The 18,443-nt window shown below is 43.9% G+C and overlaps 1 protein-coding gene across 4 annotated transcripts in view; it reads right to left on the bottom strand.

The window, feature by feature from the left end:
* Positions 1 to 18,443, bottom strand: part of RIN2 (Ras and Rab interactor 2) — a 148,501-nt gene that overhangs the window by 114,157 nt on the left and 15,901 nt on the right. For all 4 annotated transcript variants that reach the window (XM_081150160.1, XM_081150164.1, XM_081150159.1 and 1 more), the window contains exon 2: positions 11,133 to 11,255. The gene's annotated coding sequence lies outside the window, so the exon portion shown is untranslated. The remainder of the gene's footprint in view (positions 1 to 11,132; positions 11,256 to 18,443) is intronic.

Raw genomic sequence — 18,443 nt, 5'->3', positions numbered from 1 at the left:
GGGAAGAAGCCACACATCCAATATTGCTCACTATGCTAGAGCCCCAGGTATTCTGTGGGAGGGAAACTGAGGCTGGATAGGGGAGATCAGACTATAGGACACGCAAACTGACTTAGATCTGACCCAATGGATGACAGGCATCCCTGAAAACTTCTGAGTAGGACAGTGACACCGTGGAGCACCAACGTGGGTTGGGGAGAGGAGATGACAGTGTACCTGTGAGGGGAGTGTAAAGGGTGGGGCATATACGTGAGATTTATTTAGGAGGTGCGGGATTTGATGCATGTGGGAGGTGGGAAGAGGGAAAGGTAGCTAAAATAACATTCAAGTTTCCTCCTTAGGACACTTGATACAATTCACCGAAACAGGGCATCTAGAAAGATGGCCGGTATAATGGGAGAAACATAAAAGAGTTGAACGTCGGACCAGCTGAGTTTGAGGAGCCCATGGGTCATTAAAGCGAAGATGACCAAGAGCAAGTTGGGTAAATGTGTTTAAAGCAAGGGGTGGAGACAAAGGGCTGGAGCAGGGGGATCGCCAACAGATAAGAGGGATGCAACTCACGGCATAAACCCCAAGGGCTGCTCTCGATGAGCAATATCAACATCACCTGCAGGATGGTCTGGGGCCAGCTCACCAGAGCCGGCTATTAGGCAGGCATTTGGAAAGCTGTTTGTTAAACCCTTGGTAACTTGGTGGGAATATTTACACCACACAGAAGTCAGCAAATACTAAAAATCAGGCCTGCTTTCTCCACACCCCACTTCCACAGCTGGCAACCGGGACACACCAAACTCGAGAACTTGTTATAAATGCAAATTCTGAGGCCCCACCCTAGACCTATTAAATCAGAAACCCTGGAAGAGTTTTCACAAGCCCTGCAGGGGATTCAGATGCCCAGGAAAGTCTGAGAATGCCCACTCTAGACACATGGAACACATGGCCCAGGACGACCAGCCTGGCCTGGGACTCGATAAAAATGTGTGTGAGGTTGAGCTGCTCAGGGAAACCCTGGCCTGCCCTTGGGGGGTATTATTGTGGGGGAGGGGTGTTCCAGACCACAGGACACAAAAGGGGACCACTGACAACTAGTCAACATCTCTCTAAATCTGTAACAGGATTAACAAACCCAGTCACCTAATCCACTCTTCTCAAATCTTCTAAAATTATTTTTTTTGTGTCAGTGTTTCAAAGGGACTTGGGGAAGAAAGTGATCATTTGAGTCTGAAGCGCATTACCTTGCTTTTTGGTGGTGAGGGGAGCAGAGTTTACCATCCCAAAATATGCATTTTGGGGGGATATCGATTATTTTAAGCTGATTATTATTTTTTAAAATTGATTTTAGAGAGAGGAAGGAGGAGAGACAGAGAGAGAAACATCGATCGGTTGCCTTCCGCATGTGCCCCAACCAGGGATGGAACCTGAAACCTGAGTATGTGCCCAGGTCAGGAATCGAACCCGCCACCTCTTCTGCAGAAAGATGTTCCAACCAACTGAGCCACGCTGGCCAGGGCTAAGCTGGTTATTGTTAAGGTAAACACTCAGGAAGAACCTTTGACCTCTCCTCAAACTGCTTAAAAGAATTAAGAAAAACAGGACTTGCTCCAGGAAGGGAGTTTTCATCACAGATAACTATAGTTTAATACGAACACTGCAACCGACAGGGAGGACCCCAGCTAGGTCCCTGTGATCTAAGTCCTCTCTGCGCCCCATTGTGAAAGATGGCCCGGCAACATTTGTTTACTGAATATTGCTTTTCCATTCCATGCGAATTGCCTACCTCCCCTTCGACCTCCCAGACCATTACCTGCCTTTATCCTTAGGCTCAAGAGGGTTTATAAGCCTCCAACCAACTCGGTCGCATGGTCTTACAGAACCCCTGTATGGATGTACATGATTAAATTTGGTTATTTTCTTCTGTTAATCCGTCTCATGTTAATTTTATTATTAAACCGAGAACTAAGAAAGAAAAGGGGAAAAACTTCCCCTCCCCTGCAGGGCTACGTTAAAACTTTAAAATATTACTAAGAAAGGCTGGGGCAGGGTCAGTTAAAACTGGCATCTGCTCACTTACCATTAAAATGACCTTACTTAGAGTCAGGCTTTGTTTTCTGGTTACACCTTACAAATAAATGATCATACTATTGGCCATCTGATCTTACTAGTCTCTGCTACTCTGTCACAATACATGGTTAAAAACCAGTGAAATTAGCAGTAATAACCAGCGTCTATGTGAAAATGGCAACAAACTGCCTGGAGTGCTGAGGACACATTTCACGCTGTTTTGGACTTTTGAATATAATGAGAAGTGTATAATGTCACTGTTTTGATTTAATATTTTATATGATTAATTTGTAGCATTTTATAGTAGAAAGAACACCAGATTAGAAATCTTGAGTTTGCATTTTCATTGGTGTGATCCTGGGAAAGTCAAAAAAACTTTTTGAATATCTGTAAAAATGAAAAGTTTGCACTAGGTGTCATTTCTGGCCACTCATAGCTATGTGTTTTTGTATTCAAAATGAAAACATATTTTTGATCATTCAGTAATAAATATTCTTTGTGAAAATTAAAACAACACAAAAATGTATTAACAGAAAGAGTCTCTTTCTGTTATAGACTGAATATTTATATACCCCACCCAATTCATATCCTAAAGTCATACTCCCCTTGTGATGGTGTTTGGAAAAGGGATCCTTTGGAGACAATTAGGTTTAGATGAGGTTATGAGAGTGGGGCCCTCAGGATGGGATTAGTGCCCTTACAAGATGGGACATCTGAAAATTTGCTCCTTCTCAGCCAGGTGCGGACACAGCTGGAGGGGAGGGGCGCAGTCTGCAAGCCAGGAAGATGCCTTCACCAGGACCCAAACATGCTGGCACCTTGATGTTGGACTTCCAGCCTCAAGAACTACAAAAAAATAAACCTTTGCTGTTCTAGCCACCCAGCCGATGGCACTATGTTACTGCAGACCAAGCTGAGCAAGCCGAGTAAGATACCTTCTAACCCTTTCCCACCCATGGAAAAATTCCATTAGTCAGTAAGAATGTGTCCTATAGTTTATGTGCATGCCCATGTGCTTGTGCGTGCGCACACACACACAGTTTTACCTACATGGGTAAGATTACACATACTGTCTGTCCTGTGATCTGCATGTTACATTTTATAACATAACATGGACACCTTTTCATGTTAACACAAATATACCCACCTCAGCCCTTTCACAATCCTCTGAAAGGCACATCATAATGCATTTAACCAACTGATGAACATTTAACTTGCTTTAGACTTTTGCTGGTTTTGGTAGTTTTCTTTTTAATCTTTATTGTTGAGAGTATTACAGATGCCCCCCATTTTTCCCCACTTGCCCCCTTCCACCCAGTTCCCCCCCTACCCCAGGCCTTCCCCACACTATTGCCTGTGTCCATGGGCTATGCATATGTGCATATAAGTTCTTTGGTTAATCTCTTCCCACCACCTCCTCCCCTCTTCCCTCTGTGCTACGCTTTCATGCCTCTGGACCTATTTTGTTCCTCAGTTTATTTTGTTTATTAGATTCCACGTATAAGTGAGGTCCTGTGATAGTTGTCTTTCTCTGACTGGCTTATTTCACTTAACATGATTCCAGGTCCCTCCATGCTGTCTCAAAGGGTACGAGATCCTTTCTTTTTGACAGCTGCGTAGTATTCCATTTTTATCCACTCATCTACTGATGGGCACTTGGGCTGTTTCCAGATCTTAGCTATTGTAAATTGCACTGCTGTGAACACAGGGGTAACATATATTGTTTCTGATGGGTGTTTTGGGATTCTTAGGATACATTCCTAGAATGTGGGATCACTGGGTCAAATAGCAATTCAATTTTTAATTTTTTGAGAAAACTCCATACTGTTTTCCACAGAGGTTGCAACCTTTGTTCAAACATCTTTTAATCTACATCCAATTAGTTCTCTAAATTAAGTTCTATGAAATGGCTAAAATATGATAAATAAAAGGCTGTTGAGAACAAACATTATTTGAATCCCACTTAACTAAACTCTTCCTTACTGTCACAGCCAGGAGTGACGAGGAATTAAAACTAAACAATCCAGCAAGAATGGAAAGTGAAACTAAAAGACCATGAAAATCAGAGTTCCTGTAAACTGATTATTTGTTGGTGGAGGGGACTGGTCAGATACCCAGTACTTCTCATTGCAGAACAGTCATCCATGGGAAATAGCTACTAAGACCATTCATTTGCTTCCTAATTCCAAGCTCATCAAAGGCACCTTTTGAAAAAGAAGTGAATTTTCTTTGTCCTAAAAATTCCAAAGCAGCAGAAGGACGTCAGTTTCCTCAGCAGGCACTAGCTCCCAGGGTAGATCAATATCCTGGCACTGCGGTTTACAATGGAACGAGCTGTGAATCCAATCAGAAGAAACAGCCTAAGACCTGGGCCTGCCCTTGTGGCTGACTGAGTTTCTGGGCCTTTATAGGTTTCTGGGCAATGCTCAGACTAGTTCGTTCTCCGTGATATTAGCAACAAATATGAACTTCTAGACTTGTCATATAAGCCACAGCATCTTAGAGTGCAGTTAGCACGGGGAGGAAGCTGAGCGATCACCGAGTGCACAGATGGCGGGAATCACGCACAGCGTCTCCCTGACACGGGGGCCACTGATAATCAGTTGTGGCGCTGTCTCCCAATGCAGTTCTACAGAATCCTTTTCAATACAGCACCCCAGGCCTTCAAGCAGAGATGGTCTACTCTGAGTCCATCAGTGAAGAAAGTGAGACCCAAAGGCTAAATCAGCTACCCAAGGTCTTACAGCCGGCCAGCCTCAATTTCCAGGTAGCAGGCCAACACCTACATTCTTATTCCAAGTAGGAAGGTTACTATGGTCTATATCTCCTGGAGCTTCCAGACCTCAACAAGAGAGATAAGAGCAGAAATATCCAGACAAGAGCTCCATTGTCTCAGTGAGATAGAGCCACTGGCAAGGTTAAGGAGTTAGACTCCTATATGTTCATCTAATATTTTGTCAGTCTTTTTGTTCTGAGGAGCCAGTTCCAACTGTAGGTCAATCACATCCAACCCTTACCCGGATCGCATTGTTTTCTGTTTGTACTTCCACTTTTTACTCCCCATGCTAAAAGACTCATTAGAACCTAAGGCCTACCTAGCAAGGTAAAAGTAGCTTCTCAATGCCGCCCAGGGCTCAGACAAGAATGTGATTTTCTGACATCTGGTTCAGCTTCTTTAACTGGTTGATCAGTTGTTCCTGCTCTTCAACTGCTCTAGTTCCTTAAAATTGAAAAGGCTTTTTATATTCGCTAGGAAAATGAAAGAGTTCTCCTGGCTGCAGAGACAGAGGCCATAGCAGCCTTAGGTCAGGTGATATCCAATGGAGGTGAGACTGAATCTACAGCCTGGGGAAAGTGGTCACAAGCGGTCAATCAGTGATGCTAAATCAAGTTAAAACTTAGCAACAATCATTGATATGATTAAGGTAAGACTTTAGAAATGACTTCATAAGTCTGGCCTATGAAAAATAATCTCTTGGCTTGAAATTTTCTGAAATTAAACCGAAGTGGGTTAGATTTAAAACATGTTTGAGACAAACGAATCTGTACCAAGTTTTTCAAAACTGCATCAATACAGGGTTGGGAAAAAATTAGGTTTATAGTTCTTCAGACAGAAAATAATACAATAATTAATAAATCATAATACAAGAATAAACTCTGCTTTGTGTACTCACAACTGTAAACCTACTTCTGCCCCACCCTGTAAATGAAGATCCAACCCATCCACAAATATTGTGCATGTGCCACTGGCAAGGGGCTCTCAACCCTTACATCTGTTTCCTGAGGACAGAAGTGGGCCTGAAGAGCTTCTGAAGCAAACGAGATGTCTGTCTTGTTTAGCATCTAATTTGCTTGTATATCGTAAAGACATGAATCACGGATTGTGACAAACCTTACAAACCCCAAAACTGAGGCGGTGATCATCCCCGAAGGAAGATGCTACAGCAGCTGTCATCTTCCTTCTGAGGACACAGTAGTGGGAGCGGATGCTGACCCAGGCATGCCAGGAGCCTCGCTGGGCCATGACTAACACACTGCCCAGAGGACTCTGGTGCAGAGCGCTATGGAGGAAGTAGATCGCAATGAATCACAGTGCTCAGGAGTGGAAAATACAGTGTGATTCACATTAACTGAAAGGTTGAAGGAGAAAAAAACAACTAATAATTAAAGCCATACACACACTCTCACGCATCGGCAAATACCACACAGAACACGTCAGCGTCACTTCTGCTTTTTCAAAGTTCAAAGAAGAAAAGAAAGGCAAATTTAAAAATAAAGCCTAATAACTCTATGGCAAAATCGAACTACTCTAATGCCTAAGGTAGTTACATAAAAAGAAATGAATTATTTTTAGTGAAGTTGGTATTTGTTATAAGAAAAAAGGAGCCAATATAAAATAAAAATATATAGCATTATTTATAATATTAAAACTAAAAACAATCTAAATGTCTATAAACAGTGCCTAAACAAAAACAGTGATATATTCGTACAAGGAAATACTATTCCACAGTAAAAAGGGAATACACTATTAACAAATGCTACAACACGAATGACTTTAATAATATTACGCTGAATGAAAGTAGTCAGATACAAACGATCACATATTGTATGATTCTATTTACATGAAATTTCTAGAAAACTATCAATTTACTATAACACAAAATCTGTGAAGTTTATGAAATGTAAATGATATTCTGATAAAGCTGTTTTTATAAATGGAAGCATATTCTAGATATTATTGTTCTGTGTCTTCTTTCTGCTCAAAACTATAACTTGAAGAGAGTTTCGGATCAGTATAGTAGCTCTCCCTCTTTTGTTAGTGGTTGTATAATGTGTCATTGTATGGCTGTGCCAAAATTTAAATAAATTAAATAGCCATGCAAAAAAAAAATAAAAAAAAAATCATAGCCATAATATTTAGCTTCTGCTGTGCTCAGATCTGAAAGCTACAAATTTCCTCCTTTCATTCCTCAAAATCTCTGGAGCACCTCCTGGCAGACGTTAATGGTGCCTCACCCATGTGCCATCAGCACTGCAATTACCCATGGCAGGAGAACCCTTGACTCACTCATGGGCGCACCAAGGAGTTACTGTCCCTCAGAATGGTCCTTACCAATGACAGATAGGAGCTGGTGGGTAATACCCAGCATCCTCACTCCTTGAGTGAAGCAACTCCGAGGCGAGGTCAACACCCTCTTCCAGAGCTCCTCAGATGCCCACAGTGGGAATCTGCTCATTAACACAATTGCTTTCCCTTCCCTGTCTCATTTCCCCACTCCCCCATCATCTTGCCTAGAATCATCTACCAAATAAATTACTTGCATCTAAATCCTTGTTTCAAGGTCTACGCTGAGGCGACCCCATAATAAACTGCCACCAAGAAGTAACACTTATTGATTGGCTCGTACGTCTGGTGCTTTCCGCTCAACCTTATGCATTTATAAAGACGGCAACAAGGTACTAAGTCCATAGGCAATTAGCAGTCCTAATAAGGCATACGATTTCATCAATGGGTTCATTAGAATGCTCCACTGGGACATATAAGGTGCCATGGTTAAGATGCTAGCATCAAGGTCTGTGTTCACTTGCTTGCTTGGCCAACCCATGGACACAGTATAATTAACTTACAAGTGTTTGGAAAGATGTTTAATCACTCGAGGCTTAGGTTTCTTCCACAGACCACAGCAGGGCCAAGAACACAACAGTCAAGCCACCCTTAGCATATGCTTTATGACTTATAACTCACGAAAAGCATAAAAACTGCGAGTCTTTTCCATGCTAACTTGGAAAATCCTGTGAATTTACGGCTGCAAATTCCAACCAACATCAAAGCTTTGCCTCTTCCCCTTCCAGCTGAAGTGTATTAGTGCCAGACGAGACAGCCAAGGTACTGAGAGGAGCAAGAAATGACATTTTTACAGAATTCAAATCCTTCTCCTAAAATGTAGGGAAATATACACATCAATGTAATTGACAATTTATTCACCCCACTTGCTGCTCATATTTCATTCTGAGGAGCCTGAGCAACTGGTATGTGCAGACGCCAAGTCTAACCATTTTAGGCAGCTGCCAAGGTGGTAACAAGATGTCACTGTGGGGGAGAGAAGCTCAACAACTCCAGACACTTCACGAGTCCACGGTAAACCAAGCTATGGTATGTGATAAGGCAGCAATCCCCAGCTGAGGTCTGAGTGAACAAAGAGGTTTGAGAACCCGAGAGTGCACCGCTTTTAATAACCATGTCATCTCCCATTAACAACAAATTGCAATATCAAGGAGCTGGATTTATGCCTAAAGTGATAACTGAAACTGGCACTGGTAAAGGCTGTTAAATTTCCCATCGCATTTGCCCAATTTGGCAGAAGGCAGAGGAAGCTCGGCAGATCCTGAGCCAAGGCCAATAATAGAAACATCCCCAGTAAAGGCAGAATATACCTCTTTGCCTCTTGGCTTGGGTGTGGCCACGTGACCTGCTTAGGTCAATGCAATAACACAAAGGTGTTGGTTAGGAAGCTTCTAGGGTTTCCCCCGAACCATGCCGTTGTCGGGGACGTAAGAAGAGCTTCCCTCGGGTAGCCTTCAGCCCACAAGCTGGACTTAGAGTTCTCAGGTGGAGCAGGCCTGAATCTGGACCCTGGCGAGAAGCCAAGTCTTGCTGGACCTGTGCAGGAAGCAGAGTGACCCAGCTATGTTCAGCCTGGATCAGCCACCCCCCCACCCCATGTACATTAGCCTGACCCAGATCAGCCAAGCCCCAGCCAACTGTTAGTTGGTGATCTAAATAAATGCTTATTATGAATTTGCCCACTGACTTTGGGGTGGTGTGTTGCACAGTAAGAACTGATGCAGAATCCCAAGGACACCAGGTGGCCAGAAAAAACACCAATAAGCCAAACACAGGAATGTAACCACCCCTCCAGTCCCTAGGAGAAATGTCTTATCTCCCTTCTCACCACTTTCTAGCCGATGTTGAAACCACTGTCCACATGCACAGCTGATCAAGGTTTGGCTTAGAACTGGCCTTCCTGGGTGCCAGTAACGAGTGACACAGCCACCTTGCCCCCACAGCCCACGGGCACAGAGATAGTTGCCAAGCAACTAGAGAGGAGGAAATAACCCCACCTGACGTGGAAATTTCCATCCAGAACCCTTCACAAGCCCACCTTTTCCATAAGCCTGCTTTCCCACACAAGCCCGCCTTGTCCCCAGCTTATAAAAGCAGCCAAGCCCACAAAGATGTTCTATCTAACAGGAAAAATAGAGAAAGCGAAGAAGCCTCTGAACCCCAAAGACAAACCTTTAGCAGTGAGGTAAGACTCATGCCCAGAATTTTGCACTTCTTTATCCCATCGTCATCATTCTAAAAAAAATCACATACAGTGCTCTTTGGTGTTTATTTAACTTGCATTTATTCACTGTCTACCACAGGTTAGAGTCTGTGCTAGAAGAAATGGGACACATGAGACACAGACCAAGCCCTGACCTCAAGGAGCCTGAAGTCAAACAATAAGTAGAAACACTGATGATATGGAATCATTCAATTGCACAAATGATTATTGCTTTCCATGATATGAAAAAGTATCTCGTGTAACCTAAGCAGAAACCACAGAATCTAAGCTCACAGAAAGAAGGCAGACGGCTTCCTGAGAGAATTGTGTGTTTAAGCCAGTACCAACAGCATCGATCTGGGGTTCAAATTAAGGAAACAGTCACAACAGAGACTATGTAAAGTTAGTTCTCCAAAGTTACTCTCTTGTCCTGTTACTCCAAATGGGTTTGTTTTCTCTAAGAGCAGTTATGTCTGAGGGGCAGCAAAGTCCCCAGCTCCTGGCCCAGAAGGAGCAAGCAGTGGGGGCCGGGGTGGATCTCACAAGCTTAGTGTCAGGGAGCCCTAGGTTCAAATCCCATCTGGTTGTGTGGCCTTGGGTAAGTCACTTCATCTCACTCGGCCTCCATTCTCTTACTTGTAAATGAATGGAGGTGGTGTTGCAGTGGGTTTAAAGGAGATCACTCAAAACAATGACAAGGCTTATTTTGCTCCTGAATCTGCTATGGGGGCAGGGCTCAGCAGGGTGGTTCATCAAAGCCAGCTTGTCCCAGCTCCACTCAGCATCCATGGGAGCAGCTCCAAGGCTGGGGGCCGGAGCCTTCCAAAGTCTCGCTCCCAGGTCAGTGGGGCTTAGGTGGAGTTGTCGGCTGGACTATCTCCACATGGCCTTTCTTTGGAGCCTGGGCTTCCTCACATCATGGTGGCTGGTCTCAAAGGCAAACATCCCAAAAAAATGAGAGAGTCAGGGGGACACCATGTCACCTATGTTGATCTCCACGTTGAAGTCACTCAGTATCACTTCTGCCCATTCTCTCTGTCCAGGTTGTCACTCATCCCACACAGATGCCACCAAGAGAAGAAACAGTAAAGTTCCCAGCTTGAGGGGGTGTGGGAAGGTCCTGCAAGAGCAGCAATAATGCTGTGGCCAGTTTTGGAAACTATGATCTGTCCTAGTGACCTATACTGATACCCCTTTCATGCTAATTCCCTTTCAACGTGGAGATCTCTGATCATATGAAAAAAATAGATGAAAATTGGGGACAAGAGGAAAGGGAAGTAGGAGAGAGGGAGCAAGAGGAATGCAGCTTTTATGCTGGGACAGGGCCCCACCATCAGGACTGTCCCCTCTCAGTAACTGACCCGGTTCTTTGTGCCCCCTGGTGTCCCCACGTCTAGGACGTGGCCAACAGCAGTGCCTATCTCATGGTGCCACGGTGAGAATTCAATGAATTAATCCAGTAAAGTGCTTAGAGCCGTGCCTGGCACGTAGTGCTCCGTAATTGTGAGCGGTTATATTTCATGGTCTTGGGGCTCCTGCGCTCTCTGGATCTTGGCTCGGCCCTGTGGCCGATGCATTATAAAGTTAATCCTCCAGATTACCTGGAAGCAGGAAAGACCTGGCCCTCTGTCAGACAGAAGTCACATCCACACCAACACACCCGAGCCAGAGCCCACAATATTCCCCCCGCACTGAAGGGCCTGGAAGCGGGTTTGGGGGTTGATAACTTCTGCTACATACCCTTCACGCCAGCATGTCTCCTCTCCTCTGTTTAGTCCGGGCCCAACCTCCCCGGCACCGTAAAGGGCCTGAGCATTTTATTTTTCCAGGAGAAGTTCAGAAGTCCGGATCTCTTGTGTCCATCTACAACACAAAGAACCAAATATTTAGAGTTTCTTACGCATTTAAAAAAAAAATACCGTGAACACCACACAGAGGACTTGCCTCCCACTTGGCCCTGGGAGGAGGCACCGATAGATGGGAGCACAGTGGATGGCTTCCCATCCTGTTCGATCCATCAGCCCCACCCCTGGGCCAGGTAGCTGAAGAGGGAATCCTTTAGCAAAATGTTCCCTATGCCAAGGCTCAGATTTCTAAAACCCCAAACAGTCTTCCTCTTAAAAAAACAACTCCAAACAGTCTTCCTCTTAAAAAAACAATTCCAAACAGTCTTCCTCTTAAAAAAAAACTCCAAACAGTCTTCCTCTTAAAACAAACAAACAAGAGAACTAATCAGCAATGATCAGTTAGTCAATTAGTATTTTCTATCAATTAAGTGACCATTTTTTATTCCTTTACTCCTTGCATCAAATTAGCTCGTACAAATTTAAACAGTCCTGCAATCTTCTAGTCTAGGATTTAGAGATAGAAATAACCTGAATATGAAATTCCCAAATTATCCCCTATTTCATTTTTTTGCATCGATACCATACCTTGTCAAAATTAAGTGGATACATGCAGTCATCGAACCTGCAAACAGACCGAACACCAAGCACAAGTGTAAGATCAAAGCTCAAATTTCTTTGACGATCACCACTAATACCTGCAGCCTGGATCCCTGTCAGAGGGGAACACTGTTATAATTTGCGATTATATCTTCACAGATCTGTGCGTTCAAATATTCAATCCCTCCCTCTCTCTCCTTCTCACATGCGTGTGGTTCTTTTCTAAATAAATATTTATTGTGTGCCATCCTGCACTTTCTTTGTTTCATTCTCAGGGTATCTCATCACACATCCCTACATCAGCCTAAGACGACGATCTCATTTTAAAAAACTCTTTCATTGCCCAGCCGGGCGTGGCTTAGAGGTTGAGCGTCAACCTAGGATCCAGGCGATCAGGGTTTGATTCCTGGTCAGGGCACATGCCCGGGTTGTGGGCTGCAGCCGATCAATGACTCTCTCATCATTGATGTTTCTCTCTCTCTCTCGCTCCCCCTCTTCCTTCCTCTCTCTGAAATCAATAAAGATATATTTTTAAAAAAACTCTTTAATATTTCACAATCTCAACTCCCTTGTCATTAATCCCTAGGTCACTGGTTCTCAATCTTTGCTGCAAACTGGAATCACCCAATGGGCTTTGAAAAATAGGGTTACGTAGGTCCCACCCCCAGAAATTTGCTGTAATTGATTTGAGTGTGGTTTGGGCATGGTGTTTGTATAAAACTTCTCAGGTGTGCAGTCAGGGCTCAGAGCCCTTGAAGAGGTGAGCCTTGTAGCCAGGCTCTTTTGACTTCTGCCCACAGTAATAAATACACTTCACATTATGACCCATACTCACACACACATGCGAAATAAAAACAAACACATAAAATAATACTTAAATCTTATGCATTCTGATGTTTTTCATTCCACTCACTTTTATTTCATGGGTGACAGTCCACTAGGGGGTCATGACCCACAGTTTAAAAAACACTGTCTTAGATGACCCAAAATATAGTTAGATGACTTATTAAATATTATCCTTGAAATAAAAACGTATCTCAAAAACTTCTAAAGACCATATGTGAACCCCAGAAAATAAGCCCATACTTACAGATGCCCACTCAATCTTTATTAAACTGCCAAATCTTTCATTTTTACAAAAGAAAGGTAAAACATGCACAATTTCCTCTTGTACGTACATAAGACAACGTATGTTATGCTCTGCCCATTAACTATGACTTCCAATCTCTATTATCATGCAACATTTTGTTTATTTGAATAATCCTTTAACGGTTACATTGTGGACCCCCAAACTTAGAGCTCTTAGAGCCTGTTTCAATGTGTTGCTCAGGGGGCGTTGGTTTTAAATCTGTCTTTGTCCATGTACCATGGGCCTCACACAGTATATGGATCAGGAAGCAAGTGTTGGCACTAATGCTCGCTGACTGAGTCTTAGCATCCTGGCATGTATTTCCATTCTGAATTTAACAAAATAGTACACTAGGGAGGCTGATACACACATCTGGCCTTACACAGAAACGGGTTTGCCATCACCAGCAGTCTCTCAATAGTTATAATGCTTCCAACATCGGACTATAGTTTTAGGCATCCAGTGCTCTCTCCACATGGGATTAACAGAATTCAGTGTTGCTGCCAGTATCCAGTTTTCACTAATGTTGCTGAAGTCACATCCGTAAGTGTTTAAGACAAAGGGTTTTTTGAGCACCCGTGGGAAAAATCCACCAGGCAAAATGTTATTAGTCAACTTCCACAGGGGTTTTGACTTTGAAAAATACAATAACTAGCCAAACCCAAACCAACCAAAAGAGATGCTAAACTGAGCTTATTACACGTGACACATATGACACATGTTATAAAATCTTACATACAGAAACTTAAAACACCAGCACCGTAAAGACTGTCTTTATGTAAGAAAAATATAATTGTGTATTAACAAGAGAAGCAGACTGACTGAGGCTTCCCTTGGGTCGGGGTGAAGCAGCTGGAACGACTTGGGCAGCTGTCCGACCTTGCTGGATTGGTCTCACAGCATGTGGACACAAGAAGCATTTCCTCAGCAAAGGGCATCTGTTTTCAATTTGGTTATTAAACTTCAACATGGTTATGTTCCTCAGAGAAATGCAAATTCATTTCAAACATATTGGTTTCTTAGCAGACTAAAATTTCTCCAGGGTATAGTAAAGTGTTTCTAACCTTCACAGTTTTAAGTTATAAGTTTTCACTTAACTCCTCTATGGAGGAAAACTAATTATGGGAAGTATCTTGATCACAACTATTCATTAATTAAATAAATGTTGATTGAGCAATGCGCTGTGAGAAATACCGAGTCACTATTTTCATGGGAAATTCTGCAGCCCTTTTAAAGTATTTAAAACCTAAAACCCTCAAGGTAAAAAGCAGGTTGAAGAGAACAGGCTGCCAACCAAGGATACCAATGTTAATAAGTGTTAAAAGAAAACATTGTGCCATAATCTTACTAAATTGGGTTTGTTACAAGATTCTAGCAGACTCCAGTCTCTCCCTGGTGGACAGAATCCACACTGATTTTCACAGCCAGGTGACACGTGGGCTGCTCTTCCCAGCACTGGTGCTCCGGGCTGGGGAGCTCTGCATGGGGTTGAAACCCTACAGTCCTCGGGAAGAGCCTTTACAGCTGAGATATCCCTGCGGATTCTTAACATCTGTACATGGGTGCGAGGCCAGCCCTTTTCCCGTCTCCGCCCTTCCTACCAGTCTCCCTGTGGCTTCTTCTATAAATCCTTCGTTATAAGCCTTCTGTTCAGCTAGTCTTCAGTTGGTTCTTCAGGTTGATTGTTCTAGATTTTAGTTGTAATTCCAGTTTGGACCGGGGAGGAGGTGAGTGTAACTTCTACCTACTCCACTGCCATCCTGATCTCCCTAATTTCCTCTTTTGAGTTCAGCCAACTTTCATGTCACGTCTTCCTGGGTTTTATCCATTTTGGTTTTAAGTTTTTGAAGTTTTGATTCAGGGTTATATATATATGAAAATGTTTGTCTCAGGATACTTAATTAACGTTGGGACACAATACTGCCCTTTTCTTCTGCTTGTATGTATGTGTGCGTGTGTGTTTACAGGGGGTGAGACTATTCAAACCCTGAAATGTTTTGATTGTCAAACGGTTTTTCTTTTGATTAAAGCTTTGCTTGCATGTTGTCTGTCGCTTTCTGCTCCTTTTATAACAGATTTTCTTTTCTGGACAGCAATGAGTTGATGCAGAAAAGGTGTAGGGCTTGGAGCGGTTAACCAGGTTTCTGATTCAATTGCACCCTCTACTGTTGACATGGTGAAGTGCAAGCTATTGCATGGTGCTGCTGCTTGCGAGGGAGGAAGGGTATCCTGTGATTTTGTGATTCTTTTATCTCTGCAGGACTCTAAATTTTATTCTTTTCGCCATTCTTTCCCCACAATGCCCAGTCTCCAAGGGGCAAGTGCCCTTCCTAATTTCCCCATCTTGAAACCCGTCATTCCGAAGACTGCTACCCCGGGTCCCCCATGCATTCAAGTATTTCCACTCAGGATAGGACTTGTCTTTCCAGGAGTGATGTCTTGGCTGGTCGCCCCAGGCTCCCCAGACTCTGTCCTTTCATTCTTCACTTATTTTCTGTGGTCTCTGCCAGCGCTTCAGACACAGGTGGGCTCTGGAGCTACCCGGCTGGACCTGGGCGTTTATTCCCCTCCTTATAAGTAACTTGAAGTTTATGAAACTGTCTCCTACTAATACTGTGGACATGCGTAAGTGGTGGTTTTAATTCGCTCTATTTGTTGACTTGGGTGACTTTTTTTGGAAGTTATGTAATGAGATTTGGATCCAAGAAGCCACTATTATTCTACTGAAACTCAGAGCTCTATATGTTTAAATAATAATGCCATTTCTTTATTAAGATATTCATTTTACTCAAACCTATTTACTCTCCAAAAAACAGGAATGTCTCAGTGCAGCTGTATATATAACTTTAAACAAGGAACTCTTGGTAATAACTAACACACATTCACACACACACACAAAACCAAGCGTTTAAAATACTAAAATATCATCAGCCATCACCAAAACAGCCAAACCTGCCCCGAATATCAGCAAACGGCAGAGCACAAGATAGCATCTGCCATCTGGAATGAAGTCATAGGTAATGTAAGTTATTGGAAAGCCTCATGTGATTCAGGCTGCTCTGGGATTAACAGCCTCTGCCTAAATTCCTGTAATTTGCTGAGATAGAGCAGAGCTCTCCTGGCTCCGGGTGCCACCCTGCTCAGACATGCCTGGTTTTTGAACATTTCTCTGACTATGGGAGCAGGTTCCTTCCTGGAGCCCAAGAGGTCTGAAGTGCTGGCAATTAATCCCCCCCAAAGGTGCTCATCCAGGACTGTTGGGAGCTGGCGCAGGAACACTTGGCCCCCTCACTCCTCACCCCTCAGGCAGGATGGCTGAGCCGGGTTAAGCTCTGAGGCATGGTCAAGCTCTTGTCCACAGGGTTGATTTAATTGATAACACTCCTGGAGCAGCTACCTCCTTCCCCTGACTCCCTTCCCACTCCCCTCTGCTGTTTCCTGGGATCACACCCCCTACCCCATAAAATGAATTACTTACACCTGAATCCTTGCTCAGGGCCTGCTTCTGAGGAAACCTAGACCAAGACAGCTCCTCTAGCCTCCCAAAGCCTCCACCAGGAAGAGAGCCCCTAAACAGGTCACCAATCCGAACAGGACGAGGAGAGGGGTCTTGGATGTCACACCCACTGGTCCAGAGAAGCTCACGAGAAGATCCCAATGGCAGTGTGTGGAGCAGAATCTACAGTTTTCTCTGTCCCCAGGGCCACTATGGTGACCACGGCCAAGAATTTAAATTGCAGTGGTGAGGACCCTCTGCATTCCACGACAAAGGCCTGTGTACATAGTAACTTCTCTGTAAATACTTGCGGAACGAATGAATGAGAAGGAATTCAGCTTGAGAAAACCACATTAATGTAAACGCTGTTAAACACGAAGGTTTTTCCAGTTAGCACTCTAATATAATGGAAATATTTGTTAATTTATGATGTGATAGGCAGATAGGACCACCAGAATGAGCTGGAGCTGAATTCTTCAGAATTCCTCCCACTGCCACTGCGGGGGTCTAGGAAACAGACCACTGACTCTGGCGGTCTCTGCTGTGAGCTCCTGGGTGAGCTCGAATAATAAAGGGGCAGTCATGTGTGGAGAGGTGGAAAAGGTGGAAGTTTATGTCACCATCCCCTCATTTCGCCAGAAAGCTAGAGGGCGCTCCAGGTTCCCCTCAGTTTCAGGTGGGAGCTGCCATCCCAGCATCCAGGGGTGCAGTGGGTCCTACCAAATACTGCTGAGTGGCCGTGAAGAAACACCTCTGTGCAGCAGGTAGGGACCACCTCAGTGATTAAACTTTGTCATTTTACAATAATCAACATTCTAAAATACGTATTTTGTCCCAGGCATTGGGTTAGGACAGGCAGGCTCCGTCTGCCCCCTTCCCTCAAGGAATTTAGTAAGAAAGACAGGCAATCTAGTGTGATCAATCCATTGGATATTTTATTAGTAATTCTCCTGTAAACATCTACTTTGTCTGATGTGGGCCCATGGGTTCTGGTCATGTGCAGAGCCAAAATAAGGTATAATCATTTAGTCATTAAAACTTCAAAAAATTAAGCGGGTTTTTATAGGGCTTTATTTAAAATGTGTTCTAAATCACCCTGCCTAGCTCACCCTATCTTAGGAGACATGTAACCTTGCTCTCATAATCCAGGTCATCAGTAACCTTCGGTGTGTGTGTTTCAGGCTTTGCCTCCTTAGCTGTAAGCAGCATTAGAAGTGCAAGCGCGGGTGTAAATAAGGTTGGCCAAGATGAGTGTCTGAAGCAACTTCCCCGAAAAACAGAAATAGAAATAGTACATTCTCTTTCTCTGTAGTCATTTGCCCCCCCCCCCCCCTTTTTTTTTAAATCCGCACAGGAGGATGTTTTTTCCATTGCCTTTTCAGAGAGTGAGAGGGAGGGAGGGGGAGAGAGAGAAAAAGAGAAACATCGATGTGAGAGAGACAGGTCACTTGGTTGCCTCCCCCATGCACCCCAACCAGGGCCGAGGATTGAGCCTGCAACCGAGGTACGTGCCCTTGGCTGGAATCGAACCCAGGACCCTTCAGCCCACAGACCGACGCTCTAACCACCAAGCCAAGCCGGCTGAGGCTCGTTTGCCTCTTGTAAAAGTATGGTGCAGGGTGTGTAAATATAAGATTTCCAGGATGGTGCAACACTGCTGCTTTTCTAAACAGATCCCCAAACCCAGGAGACAAGTTTTCCCAGCCTTCATAAAGTCACCTATTGAAAGCCATGATCAGTATTCTCCTGATAATAATATAATAAGCGATTTCTACTTCATTACTTACAACATGGCAGCCCCTGGAGCGGAGGCCATGGCTGCTCACCAAACATCCACATGCACCTTTTAATTCTGACATTCTTGCCTTTGGGGAGAGCCTATGTAACTGGGTTCTGTCAGCTATATATGGGCAGAAAGTGATGTCTGCCACCCTCGGGCATGACATTTAAAACCATCCCACCCGTACCCAGCCCCCTCTGTT

Source organism: Miniopterus schreibersii, assembly GCF_964146895.1.
Source record: "Miniopterus schreibersii genome assembly, chromosome: 10".
Lineage (NCBI taxonomy): Eukaryota > Metazoa > Chordata > Mammalia > Chiroptera > Miniopteridae > Miniopterus > Miniopterus schreibersii.
This window is presented reverse-complemented; position numbering and strand designations above follow the sequence as displayed.